This window comes from Macaca fascicularis, chromosome 15, assembly GCF_037993035.2.
Source record: "Macaca fascicularis isolate 582-1 chromosome 15, T2T-MFA8v1.1".
NCBI classification, from domain to species: Eukaryota; Metazoa; Chordata; class Mammalia; order Primates; family Cercopithecidae; genus Macaca; species Macaca fascicularis.
Window position 1 is genome coordinate 66836084 of NC_088389.1, and position 12312 is coordinate 66848395.

Sequence of the window (12312 nt, forward strand, 5' to 3'; positions counted from 1 at the left end):
TTTTACGTGCTAACCCGGGTAGGCCAAAGGGTGCCCAGACATTTGAACAAGATTTATTCTATGTGTGTCTATAAAGTTTATTTCTAGGTGTTTCTTTAAAGTCATGGAGGAGATTACAATTTAAATCAGCAGATCGAGGAAAGCTGATTGCCTTACTAATGTGGGTGGGCCTCATCTAATCAGTTGAAGACCTGAGTAGAACAAAAGACTGAATGAGAGGAAATTTTATCTGCCTGACTGCTGAGTTAGGACATCAGTCTTTTCCTGCTATTGGACTGGAACTTAATCCATGGGCTCCTGGTTCTTAGGCTTATTTGAACTCATACTGGAAGTATTCCACTGGCTTTCCTGGGTGTCCAGCTTGCTGACACCAAATCTTATGACTTCTCAGTCTCCATAATTATATGAGCCAATTCCTTACAATCTCTCTCTCTCTCTCATTGATTCATTTTTTTCTGGAGAACTTTGACTAATACTACATCCTTTAGGGCATCTGCCCAGTTCAATCACTTCCTTTTACTTGGCAACTGTCTTCCAAACTGTATTGATGGATTCTACAGTCCTTTTGTCCAATGTGACTCCACCTCCTAGCACAGCTTATGAGTGCAGAAGTGGACATCTGACCTGAGGTGGGCCCTTTGTATTATTTCTCCTGAGCATTGAAGCTGGGCCCGAGATAGAGAGAGAAAGCAGAGTTTCCTATTTGGCCAGCGTTCAATATTTAGACTTGGGAGCTTTGGTTGGACATTTTCTGCCATGTGGTTAAGAAGTGGAGAAAGTTGGTCTGTGAAGAGCAGAGAACGCCACAGATGAGAAAGGAGAAGGGGATCTTGGGAAACCTCCATTCCTAGTCCTCTTGCTTCCTGAAGCCTGGGTACTTCTCTGCCCTCGGTTCTGATCATACTCCTGTACTGTATGTCCTTCTTGCCACCATTTGTTTTATTTTTACCTAAGCTGATGAAGTTAGTTTCTGTCAACCCATACAACCAACACATTGGCCTGACACACTTTAAACTTCTTTTACCTGTTTGTTAAACAGAATCAAAGAGAAAGTCAAGGAAAAGGTAAAGTGGGAACCTGGCCAGGCATAATGAACTGAGAAGGAGCCACAAAATACTCTCTTTTAAAGCTTCTTTTTGAGTCAGTTTTAGTTTGAAGCCAACATTTTGAAGTATTAGCTTAAAGCACAGCAGCACCTCTTATACTAAGAAAATAATGCCCAATCCAGTATGCATGATTCAACTTGGCTTTGAGATGTTGATTTGATACTGTTAGAAGAGACCATGATTGGACTTCAAAAGTTTGGTTTCTCTGTAAATTGTTTGGCATTGTAAATTCAGGATTAAGGTTTTCTTTCTTCTTTATTAAATTAAAGCATTTTTTATTTGTTGTGAACATAAATTCTCCTAAGGTATGAAAAATACATCAAATACAGTGAGTGAGAAGTAACTGCGATAACTCTCCTTGGGATTAAATAAGGTGTGTGCTCAGTACCTGGCACATAGTAAGGTCTCCACAAATGTTAACCATTATTTTCACATTTAGAAGAAAACAGCTCGAGACTTTATTTATTTAGTTCTTGCAATCCCACGTGATTCTTCCCACACACTACAGTCATATGTTGCTTAACAACAGGCATGCATTCTGCGAAATGCCTCGTTAGATGATTTTGTTGTGTGAACATCATAGGGTATTTACATAAACCTACATGGCATAGCCTACTATACGCCTGGGCTGCATGGCATAGCCTATTGTTCCTAGGCTACAAACGTGTACAGCATGTTACTGTATTAAATACTGTAGGCACTTGTAAAATTGTAACACGAATGGCAAGTGTTTATATATCTAAACATGTTGAAACAGAAAAAGTACAGTAAAAATACAGTATAAAAAATTAAAAAAATGGTATACCTGTATAGGGCACTTACCATGCAAGACTGGGAATTACTCTTGGAGAGTCAGTGAGTGAGTGGTGAGTGAATGCGAGGGCCTAGGACATCTGTACAGTACTGTAGACTTCATAAACACTGTACACTTAGGCTACTCTAATTTATGAAAGGATTTTTTTCTTTGGTAATAAATTAACCTTAGCTTACTTAACTTCTTCTTCTTTTTTTTCTTTCTTTTTTTGAGATGGAGTCTCGTTCTGTCGCCAAGCTAGAGTGAAGTGGTGATCTTGGCTCACTGCAACCTCTGATTCCCGGGTTCACGCCATTCTCCTGCCTCAGCCTCCGAGTAGCTGGGACTACAGGCGCCCGCCACCATGCCCGGCTAATTTTTGTATTTTTAGTAGAGACAGGGTTTCACCGTGTTGGCCAGGATGGTCTCGATCTCCTGACCTCATGATCCGCCTGCCTCGGCCTCCCAAAGTGCTGGGATTACAGGTGTGAGTCACTGCGCCCGTCCTACTTAACTTCTTCTTCTTTTTTTTTTTTTTTTTTTTTTGAGATGGAGTCTTGCTCTGTCACCCAGGCTGGAGTGCAGTGGCCGGATCTCAGCTCACTGCAAGCTCCGCCTCCCGGGTTCACGCCATTCTCCTGCCTCAGCCTCCCAAGTAGCAGGGACTACAGGCGCCCGCCACCTCGCCCGGCTAGTGTTTTTGTATTTTTTTTAGTAGAGACGGGGTTTCACCGTGTTAGCCACGATGGTCTTGATCTCCTGACCTCATGATCCGCCCGCCTCGGCCTGCCAAAGTGCTGGGATTACAGGCTTGAGCCACCGCGCCCGGCCTTAACTTCTTAATCAATAAACTTTTGACTCTTTTGTAACGATGCTTAGCTTAAAACACAAACACGTTGTACAGCTGTATCAAAATATTTAAAAATTTATATCCTTATTCTATAAGCAGTTTTTATTTATAAACTTTTTCTTTATTTTTTACTTTTTAAACTTTTTGTTGTTGTTGTGAAAAGCTAAGTAAGACAAAAACATACCCATTAGCTTAGGTCTACACAGGGTCAGGATCATCACCACCTTCTTCCACCTCCGTATCCCGTCCCACAGGAAGGTCTTCAGGTGCAATAACACTCATGGAGCTGTCACCTCCTATGGTAACAATGTCTTCTCCTGAAATATCTCCTGAAGAACCGCCTGAGGCTGTTTTACAGGCACTTTAAAAAAAAAATAAGTAGAAAACACTCTAAAATAATGATCAAAAGTATGGTATAGTGAATACATAAACCAGCTACGTAGTTGCTTATGATCATTACCAAATATTATGTACTGTTCAAAATTGTATGTGCTATATTTTTATAAGACTGGCAGCACAGTAGGTTTGCTTACACCAGCATCACTGTAAACATGCGGATAATGCATTGTACAATGTAGGACATAACAACGTGGCTAAGACATCACTAGGCAATAGGAATTTTTTAGCTCCATCATAGTCTTATGGGACTACCATCGTATATGTGGTCTGGCATTAATCAAAATGTTATTATGCAGTGTGTGACTCTATTTAAGCATTGTTATATTTTTTTTCTGCACTTATCTTCATGGAAAAGTACTGTAATAGATGTGGAGACATAAAGCACTGGGACTTCTTGTCAATGTCTAAACAAAAGCTTTCCTGCTGTGGAATCTAAAGAGCAGGGCTGTTAAAGGCAAAAACATAAAATAATTCCTTTTAATGGCAAAATGAGAATAGGACTTTGGTGTTCCAACTTCAACAAAAACTTAGAACAGAGAGATCCTCAAATGTTGTGCTTAACCAGTCCCTGTCAGTTCTGCTTTCCTCCAGTTCATTATTGATGATTGTGAATGAAGCCGCTAAAGACAGGAGGGAAAGGAAAATGCAGGTGGAATTCTTATTAAGGTATTTCTATTTCTGGCAAGTCACTACTTGGCTATGTAGAGCAACACATTTATCTGGAGGGCTTTTTTAGAAAAGTGGATGTTGCCTTATAATGAATATGAAATAAAACCAATAGACTCTAGATTAATTTTTAATGAGTAGCAGTTGTGTACTGCATGTAATAACATTGAAATTAATACATAATTAAAGTAGATTTGTACAGAATAGTTCACTTGAGAGTTCAGTAGTGGAGAACAAAATTGAGCATCTCCAAATGCGACCCACAGCTCTGTATCCAGATTTTTGAGACATAGAGATCAGTGTTTCCTTGAGTAAAAGTCACACTTATCAGAGGCATTGAGAGATCTTTGGGAACTTTGACCGGGGCTAAAACCTTCGATGTTTGTTTACAGGAAGTAGCACTCTTTGATAGTTACGAAAAAACTGGCACGTGCCTCAGCTGTGGCCAGAACTCTGTCACCATCACAATGATGTTTTTCCTTCTATATTTTCACTGGCTAACATTTTTCACCTTCGTTAAGTCAGGTCGTTGGGTTGAACCTTGTCACTCTGAAAAACTAAGAAAGCAGTGCACTGAACTGCCATATTTTAAATATTATTTAAATTTATTGTATTGTAAATGGTATAATGGAATAATGGACACCCCCAAAATGACAACAAAAATACAAGGATACAATTCCTTGCCCTGCAGCTCTATGGTGGCTGCTCTAACAAATGGCCATGCATTTGCTTCTGGAGAGAACACCTCTGTGTAGGGAGAGAGCAGCTGTGGATTTCAGCAGAAAGATGCTCTAGTGAATAGCTACTGTTTTTCTCCACTCAGCATCAATCACTTCTTCCTCTGCTATCCTCTATTTCCCTCCTCTATTTCCCTCCCACACTCTCCATTCATGCATTTCACATGGGGTTGATCTCATTCTCGGCTTCAAGAGCAGGCTTGAATTTCAGGTCTGGCTAATCAGGGAGTCACATCCACCTGTCCACCCTGATCGATTCAGAGATGAGCAAGTGACCCAAACTGGACCAAACAGTCAATAAAACTTAGTTCCAGAATTTTATGACACTTCTGAGACAGAAGCCTTCTTTTTCTTTATTTTTTTTTTTTTGAGACAGTGTTTCACTCTTGTTGCCCAGACTGGAGTGCAATGGCGTGATCTCGGCTCAGGGCAACCTCCACCTCCCAGGTTCAAGCGATTCTCCTGCCTCAGCCTCCCAAGTAGCTGGGATTACAGGCATGTGCCACTATGCCCACCTAATTTTTGTATTTTTAGTAGAGACTGGGTTTTGCCATGTTGGCCAAGCTGATCTTGAACTCCTGACCTCAGGTGATCCGCCTGCCTCGGCCTCCCAAAGTGCTGGGATTACAGGCGTGAGCCACCATGCCCGGCCAAACCTTCTTTTTACTGTGGATGTAGAGCTGAGAAGAAGTGGACCTGGAACTGGAGGCTGTGCTTAAGCACAAACCCTCCAGAGAAAGAAAAACAAGACAGAGAAAAACAGACTTTGGAGTAGCTTTCTATAATATCATTTAAATACACAGACCAAGCTGTGCTTGGAACTGATCTGTACCTGGACTTTTCAGCTACATAAGCTAATAAATTCCCTTTTTGCCTAGTTTATTTTGAGTTGGATTTTCTACTACTGCAACTCATAGAATAGTGGCTAACAAAGAACTCTCAGAAGTCTGAGCCTTTTCTCTGGTACTAACTTAATAGGCTTCAAGACACCTCCCCTTGCCAGGTTTGTGTGGTTGTTGATGAAATCTGGGCATCTCAGCACTTAATTTGTTCTTTGGAATAACCCCAGGCGCCTGTCTCCAAGGGTAGTCTCTATGGCCCAGGAAAGTGGGGAGGAAGAGAAACTAGGAGGGTGTAAAGTTGGACGAGTTAATGACCCATCAGTTTCACTTTTCTATGGTGCCCTGTAAGGATGATTTCTCCAGGGCAGAACTTCTCAAACTTTAAGGGGTGTACAAATCACCTGAAGATCTTGTTAAAAAGGTAGATTATGACTCAGCATGTCTAGGATGAGGCATGTGATTGTTTTTCTTTCTTTTTTTTTTTTTTGAGATGGAGTCTCACTCTGTCACCCAGGCTGGAGTGCAGCAGTGTCATCTCGACTCACTGCAACCTCGGCCTCTCAAGTTCAAGCAATTATCCTGCCTCAGGCTCTCGAGTAGCTGTGATTATAGGCGCCTGCCACCATGGTGGGCTATTTTTTTTTTTGTCTTTTTACTAGAGACAGGGGTTCACTATGTTGGCCAGGCTGGTCTCGAACTCCTGACCTCGTGATTCTACTGCTTCGACCTCCCAAAGTGCTGGGATTACAGGTGTGAGCCACCACGCCTGGCCGTGATTCTGCATTTCTAACAAGCTTTGAGGTGGCCTGGAAGCTACTGGTCTAAGGTCCACAGTCTGAGTAGCAAGGTGCTAGGTATTGCTTGGGTATGGTGTCTGTCTTCTCACTCCTCCTCTGCTTCAATTTAGTGCAGACTGAGACCTTGAACTGATGGTAGACCTCTTCAGATAATTCTAAATAAGAGATTATCTTTTCATTCTTTCTTATCTCTTGGCAATGCTGTCATTCTGAAGGTGTTTTTTCCTAGGGCTCATGGGTTTATAACTATGGGTGAAGTGTCTAGAAACACTTCAAGTTTCTTGATGACAAATCACCTATTTCTATATGAAATAATTTATATAACTTATTTAACTGTTAAATAAAAACGTATTTACTGTAAAATAAAAACTCCTGCTTGCATTCTTGCTATTAATCTTAAAGTTTCCCCAGAATACACAGAACTTATTATAGATGATCAAAGGCCAGTTTTACTCTGACCAAATTGAAACATACAATATGTCTTTCTTTTTCCCTGAGCAACTGTAAGTGTCAATATAGATTTTCCAGATCAACCACTAAGTGGTCCTGGAGGAACCCCAAGTCTATATTATAGTTTAGAGAAATGGGTCAGCCCTTTATTTAATCAGCACACCAATTCTGAGCATACAAGTTTGTTTTGTTATTTTTAAAGTTTCTTTCTAAAATAACAGGGTAAGTATGATAGGAAGCATTCTATGTCAGTACTAAAAATGAGGGAAGAGTAAAACAGAAGATTTGAATAATTTTTGGAACACATAAGGCAGATGGAAGAGGACTGAAGAAATACAAAGTAGAGGTGAGAACCCTTCTCTACAATGCAGACAAAGGAGGCACCACTGCAGAAATGACTGGATGCTTCTAATCTCAAGCTCAGAGATGGCTCTCGGGGAGCTGGGCCAGCGCTTTGCTCTGTGAACTTGACCGAAACCACCTTTGCAAAGATTATGACAGTATCTGGCATGGCTGACTCCATCCTGCTTCATTTAGCTTCACAGGCTGGCTGTCCTCACTCCTTCCTGGGTGTAGGCCAAGCTAATCATGGGAGGAATTTAGTTTATAGTTTAACTTTGAAACAAAGATGAGAATAGTCCTTCCCTAAAACTGTTGCCCTCCTTGTTCAGAGACTGAAACTGCCTTTGTAAGAGGAATGAAAGGCCAGGAGATTAGGATTATGGGAGGGGCCCGGATTCTGCTAAAGTGTAGGCATGGTTAAATAATATTCAGCCATTCGTTCCTTAGGTTGCTTTTGAATAATTCCTTACTGCTCAGGAGTTACGAAGCCGGAGGTCACAAGATTTGTGACTTCTCCAATTGCTCCTGAAGGTAATATCACAATTGTAGACTGTAAAATTGGTCTTTTGAGGTGTATTTCAAACTTTTGTATTCTGGAAACTGATTGACTCCACCCGGACCCATGACTCATGACTCAACTGGTGCTATGGCTCCCACCCAGAGGCTGATCAGCACACAAGGACTGTTTTCCACACTCCTACGATTTCATACCCAACCAGTCAGCAGCACCCTAGCCCCTGCCCACCAGGTTATCCCTAAAAACCCTAGCCTCTAAGTTCTTGAGGCTGATTTGAGTAATAAATTTTATTTTCCACTTGGCTAGCCCTGCATTACATTAATTAAACAATTTTTTTTTCTTTGGTGCAAAACCCTGCTGTTAGTGCATTGGTTTTTCTGGGCAGTGGGCAAGATGAGCCCCTTGGTAATCACGTGGTTGGCTGGCTACGTCGGTAGGAGCTGCTCTCTAGAGGAAAAGGGGAGGAATTGCCATGGGGGTGTATGTTCCGGGACATGGTTTGCTTTGGGCATTGGATTGTGAGCTACAATATTTTTCTCTGTCTTCAGAGGTGAAGGTACTTTAGTGGAAAACTAGTAGCAGATACTACGTTAAACTAGATGTCTAGGGCAAGTAAAGGCTTTAGAAAATATGGGAGAGACTTGTATATATTTTAATATAATCGGGTTTGGCAAAGGACCTGAAGAACGATTGGAGAGAAAGGGAAGGACAGTGAAGTAGACAATTAGGTAGATGTGGAATAGGAAGTGGTGTGCGTGTGTGTGTGTGTGTGTGTGTGTGATGCTATAACATTTATACTTTAGGAATCTGCCTTTAGAATTATTAGAATAAGACACAAGCTTGATTAGTATTCCTACTGGGCCTTTTGTTTAACTTCCAGCAAAAGGCTTTATTTCCCTGAAATATGATTCCAGTATGATGATCATAAGCCTTGCTTAATTTTAAGACATTTCCCTTCACTTATGAAAAAGGGCTCATCAGCAGTCCCTGCCAAAAACTCATTAAAATACATTTTAAGCTCCATTTTAAGGTCATTTTTAGTATTCATTGCAGTGTTAATTAGAAAACTGCAGTTTCCTTTCTTCCTACCAGAAACCCTCTCCAGTAGCGTCTTTGACTGAGTTTGGCATTTTTGCTGACTGCCCTGCTTCCCTGAATTTAACTCTAACAGAATAAATGGCTCTATTTTTGCTTTGCTATATTTTCTTTAGCTCATAGTTTTGCAGCTTCAGTCACTGATAAACCTAAAGCTGTCATTTATTAATTTATTGAGATGCTCTTCACATTCTCCACAGAGTGAGCTAAGATGCCAATGAAAGTCATTGCTGCAAAAGTGAGATTACAGAAAATAAATTTATATGTTCCAAGTACTAACTTGCATCAAGTTGAATCCCAGTTTCCTAAAAGTACAAAGGTCTCATGTAAGTTTAATATATCCTTATTGCTACATCTCTGCAGACATTCCTCAAATGTAATTAAGTTACTGCTGTCAATAAAATGTATGGAGGTAAAATACGGACTTTATTATGTATGTGTGTGAGAGATTCATTGAAGAAGACACGGGAAACCTAGCCTCTGGTTCCAGTTACATGCCTTGTTTTTATAGCAAGATGGAAACAAATACTAAGTTAGAGTTTACAAAAGTTGGCTAGGTCTCAAAATTACATGGGAGCTCTTAAAAAATGCAGATTTCTGGACTTAACTGAAACTTACTGAGTTAGCCTCTCTAATGTTAGGGTACAGAAATTTGTGTGTGTGTAAAGCTCCCGAGACATTCTGATACAGTTATTCCTCTGAAAACGGTTTGACAGTCAGTATCTTTTACTAGGAATAAACAGAAATATTCAAATTGAAAATTGTTATCTGTGTTTGTTTAATTCAGGCAAATATATAAAAATAATGCAGGCCTAGCCAGAATCATCTCTTGAGCCTCAGATGGAAGGAGGTGAAGCATTCCTGCCCATAGATAAGGGATATAAAGTCAGTGGACAGAGACTGGGGATCCTATCCTGGAATGTGATTAAGGTTGAACTGGAGTAAAAAGTCCAAGACTAGTCTCTGGAGTGGAGGGATAGCTCTAAGGCAGGGGACACAGTAATGGAGCAGCAATGAGGGGCAGGGGGAAAGAGGACCACCATACTGCATAGCTCCAGGAACCATTCACATGATGCTTGTACTAGTTACTCATTGCTGTGTGACAAATCACCCCAATTGATTTCTTTGGGGTGCTAAAAATATTTATTATCTCATAGTTTCCATAGGTCAGATATCTAGGTCTCTCATGTAGTTGTATTCAAGCTGTTGGTTGGCGCTGGAGTCATCTTTGGGCTTAACTGGGGAAAAATCTTCTTTCAAGCTCATTTATGGTGGCTTTTTGTCAGGCCTCAGATCTGCTCTCAAGCTCTGTGATGTGGTTGTTGACGGGCCTTGGTTCCATGCCACGTGGGCTTGCCTGTGGGCTGCCCAAGAGTCCTTGTTACATGGCATCTGGCTTTCTATTGAGTTATTGGAGAGGGAAGGAGGGGGGGGGAGAGAGAGAGAGAGAGAGAGAGAGAGAGAGAGGGAGGAAATCACTGGGTCCTGAAGCCACAGTCTTTTTATAACCTAGTCTCAGAAGTGACATTCTACATGCCATCACTTCAGGGTATTCTATTCACCAGAAGTGCATCACCAAATCCAGCCCACACTCGAGAGGAAGAGTATTAAGCACTTTGAAGGGAGGAATATTAAAGAACTTGTAAACCTGCCTTTAAAACCTACACAGTAGCCTATGTCCCCTGCCTCCTCTAGCTGGGCAGGACACAATATCCATGTCTGTACATGACAGCCTGGTTGAAAACAAAATGGTCAAGAGCAGGAATAGAAGGTGAGACAAACCTGAGTTTACCTGAAGAAATTATGGGTAAGGAGTAGGGATGCATGTGAAGGAAGGAGTGTGGTGGCCAAGGGCCCAGGCTTCAGTTTCAATGTCTTTATCTGTGTGTAAAGGGAGTGTAAACAGGCAATAATTGTGCCAGCCTTATAAGGTCACGTCCCACATTAAGTTCTCCAGTGAGCTTTGCTGTTTCTACCACTGCAACACATCTCAGAGGTATCCTCTTTTCTCCATGGCCATGGCCACCTCCTTTTCCCCAATCCTCTACCATCTCCTATCTGGATGACAGTAATGACTTTCCCACTAGTTTCCCCACTTCCACTCTTGCTTATCTAAGGTTCATTCGCCTCTCAACAACTGGAATCATCTTTAAAGAGGACACATCTAATCATACCATACTCCAGCTTAAAGCATTCAGCGCTTCCATGTGGTTTTAAAACAGAATAAAAATTCCTCACCATAAACCATAAGGCCCTGAACCACCCAACTGTCCCCTATCTTTCTAGATTTACCTTGAACAATTGTACCCCTGGCATTTTTTCTGCTCATCTAGCAAACCAGGCTTTTTCCCACCTCAGGGCTTTTTCCCAGGCCTGTCAGGGACCTCTTCCTCTAGGTCTTTCCATGACTGTCTAATTCAGTTCTTCAGACCTCCCCAGAGTGACTTTCCTAATCACCAGGCATTTTTTATCTCTTCATTTAATTATTTTCTTTCCTTGCACTTATGTGGTCTGTAATTGTCTTGTTATTTTTGTTTTCTTATTTATTGATGAGTCCACTTGCCTGGAAAGTGTGCTCCATGAGGACAGTGCCCTGCCTATTTGGTTTGTTTGCTGTTATATCCTCAGGGGTTAACCTGATCCCTGGATCATAGGAGACTCTCAAATATAGTTGCTGAATGAATAAATACATACATGAGAAACAGATATTAAATGCTTCCCCTAGGTACCCTTTGGCACATAGTAAGTGCCAAATATATATTAGATAATTATATATTGGAAATACAGTTGACTCTTGAACAACATGGATTTGAACTGCATGGGTCCACTTACATGGGGATTTTTTTTTCAGCCAAATGTGGATTGACCAAATAAACTGAAGGCTGACTTTTCCTATGTGTGGGATCTGCAGGGCAACTATGGGACTTGAGTATGCATGGATTTGAGTATAAGTGGGCAGTCCTGGAACCAATACCCTGCATAAGCCAAGGGGAGGCTGTACTAACATATTTTGCATGGCTGGTGAAGCAATTAATTAGGATAGTGTGTGAAAGGCACCAGTTGTAACACCTGGTAGGTTAAATCAACTACCATTCGTTGAATGCCTAGTATTGTATTTGTGTAAGGCAGGTGGGGGACCGGGGGGCGGGTTTGGATACGGCTACTCAACAGCTGTATGTTTGGGAGCTCCTAGATATTTAACTGAAGTTTCAAATTTTCATATTGGTATTATTTAGATTTTAAAATCCCACACTACTGAATGTTGTGCTCATGTAGAGAAATGTAAGACAAGGGAGTATATTATTACTCTGGGCACAGTTTGTACCATAAAGTATGTCACTAAATAGACCTTAATGTTGGAAGCATCATTAACTCAAGCATTCCATTAGCTTGTGTTTCCTATACTTGATAAAATCAATCTTGTTTGTGTTAGAATATTTTTTCTCCTATAACAAGGATATAGATGAAAACATTTAGAAAGTACAGAAAAACCATCAAGAGAAAACAATTCCTTAAATATAAAGGCTGCTACTGGCTTGGGTTTCATCCTGGGTGCTGGGTCTTCCACTGGGACATCCCACATCATGTCCCATGGTGCCTCTCTCCAAGTAGAGAACTTGGCACAGGGAAGCTGCTCAATAAACGCTCCTTAAAAGAAAGGAAATGTGAACTGAAGTTGAGAACGACACCTTATGCACAGTATAAGAAGAAAGAATAT

At 41.1% G+C, this 12312-nt stretch overlaps 1 long non-coding RNA gene across 1 annotated transcript in view; it reads right to left on the reverse strand.

Annotated features, from left to right (window-relative positions):
* Nucleotides 1-1930: 1930 nt before the first annotated feature.
* The window catches only part of LOC102143967 (uncharacterized), a 365500-nt gene continuing 355118 nt past the window's right edge, over nucleotides 1931-12312 (reverse strand). Inside the window, exon 6 of the long non-coding RNA XR_010581545.1 lies at nucleotides 1931-3110. This is a non-coding gene — a long non-coding RNA (uncharacterized lncRNA). The remainder of the gene's footprint in view (nucleotides 3111-12312) is intronic.